Source organism: Microtus oregoni, unplaced genomic scaffold (assembly GCF_018167655.1).
Source record: "Microtus oregoni isolate MIOR12 unplaced genomic scaffold, Mior012 000016F_ref0000370, whole genome shotgun sequence".
Lineage (NCBI taxonomy): Eukaryota > Metazoa > Chordata > Mammalia > Rodentia > Cricetidae > Microtus > Microtus oregoni.
In genome coordinates this window covers 39,235,928-39,238,311 of record NW_024543075.1, presented here as the reverse complement: position 1 = coordinate 39,238,311, position 2,384 = coordinate 39,235,928, and positions in this window count along the sequence as shown.

Here is a 2,384-nt window from a genome sequence, read left to right as displayed (position 1 = left end):
GGAGGCAAGGCTGCTGAATGTCAGTTACAGCACAGACAGGGTTATTTATCTGGGGGCAAAGGCTGAATTAACTCTCAGCACAATAAAAATCTATGTTTTCCTTCTTACTTGGAGAAGTTTTGTGTTATTTCTGTTTATATTGTGTGTTATGTCACCATGGAGTAGAGTCCAGTTTATAAGTAACTAATCTTACATAAAGAAATTACGAATCCAATTTTATTGACACTTGAGAGAAGAACAACCGGGGCAGGAAACTCATATATCTTAGTAGCTTTTAGGAGGAAGGAGCTAAATGAACGAGGAAAACCACGCTTCATGAATCAGAGATGAGAAAAATCAGGCTGATGCTGGTGAGATGGGTCAATGGATAATGTGCTGACCAGGCAACTGTGACGACCATTGTTCATACACGCAGAATCCACATAAATGTTAGGCAGGCATAATGGATGTCTAACACCAGCACTAAGGCAACAGAGAGAACTAGAACAAGCTAGCTAGAATTGGTTAGCTCTGGGTTCAATGAGAAACTCTCCTTAACAAATTGTGTGGAGGGTATTTGAATATAACCGGTTTTGACAGTAAGACTTCACACAGATATGGAGACACTTGTATGTACCCTTTAAAATGATCATGTTCACACATACATAAAAGCACACTCCCACAACCAACACACACACACACACACACACACACACACACACACTCACACTGCAGGTAGTTTTCTCCTGGAATGGGAGTGTCAGGCACATATAAGCTGTCTGATTTGGTGCTGAAAACTGAACTCTGGCCTTCTTGAAGAGCAATGTGTTATATAGGGATTTCTAAAGGAAGGCGACAGCAAGGTTTACCACAAGTAGTACTTAAATGCTGATCTCATCTCTAAAGCCCCTGCATGAAGTTTTAAGGAGGGGAAAATCATATATGTCCTTGTAATCTTACAGTTTTTTGGATAGTTTATATGATGTCTATACCAAAGTTAAGAGATACAAATCAGATGTTTCCTTCTTGTTTATTTTTGAGACTAATTTGATGATTATCTCTTCTCTTTGCTCCCTCTTAACACTCCATAACTCCATTTCAACTCTCCTTCAAATTCAGTCTCCTTTTCCTAGATTTGCTGTTATATGCACATACAGATTTACATATATGTACATATTTCTATATATAACCTTTAAGTCCTTATAATGATATTTGTATGTTTGTTTTCAGGTCTGCTCATTTGCTTGAACAAAAATAATGTAGTAGAGGTTTTTGAGGCCCATTAAGGAAAGCTATTCTTTATGGTCAAAGAATGAAATCTGAGAACTTCTGGCTATGGGTAAGCATTGCCTCAAAGAATAGAACAGTACATAATGTTGTACTCGCCCATGAGAGTTAATCCATCTCGGCATGTCAATCATTTGGCCAGGAGACCACTTCACAAACAAGCAGATTTACCAGAAGTTGTGCTTAGGAGTTGGGAAAAATCATATCCCCTTAGTGAGACAATAAAGTTTTACCTCCTTATTCCTTCAGTGACCGTTTAGAAAGCTTAATTATTAAAGAAACTAAGAAGCCACAAAAACAAAAGGATCCTGTTTCCCTAGTAACACTCTATTAAGAGGAAATTGCCTGCTGCAGTGGTCTTCAACAAAGCATTGCTACCTCTGCTCTGCTCTCTGTGTTATAAATCTGAGGGAGAGGCACTTGTTAGTGCTTCCTTCCTTCTTTTATGCAATTCTAATCCTAAGGAGGGTGGAGGTGTCTGCCCTCCCATCAGCTACCACAGGAAGCCTCTAGGAAGACTACTGGGCTAGGATCCCATCTATGAGTGTAATAAAATATCACTTGTAATCTTTGTACTGTTAGTTTTTCCTACTCATGACTGGTTCTATCCTAGGTCTCTGGGCTTCCAGCCTCTAGGCAACTTGTGCAGTGTTTGGTTGATATCCCTGGGAGGCCTGCTCTTTTTTGAAGGGAAACGGAAGAGTGGATCTAGGGGGAGAGGAGAGGTGGACAAGGGGAACTGAGAAAAGCTGAGGGAGGGGAAACTGCTGTTGGTATGTCACATATGAGTGATTAAATATTTAAAAAATATTCTATATAGGGCAGGCAGAGGTGATAATTATTTTTTAACATCGGTGGTGTCAGGGACATAGGAGAGGATGCAAAGCTGATCACAGGAGTGGAGTCCACCCTAAATGACGTCTAAACCTGCCAATGTCTGACTAACCACATACCAGTTGCAGACAATACTCATGAGCTGTATGGATATTCAAGAATTCCATGATGGTAGGAATAGGAAATGAGGTTGTATGTCTACTCTGGGTTACTTAATGTATGTTCTAATGGTGATGGTTTTGTTAGTGAATGCCACAAACAGTTACAAATGATGAAGATAAAAA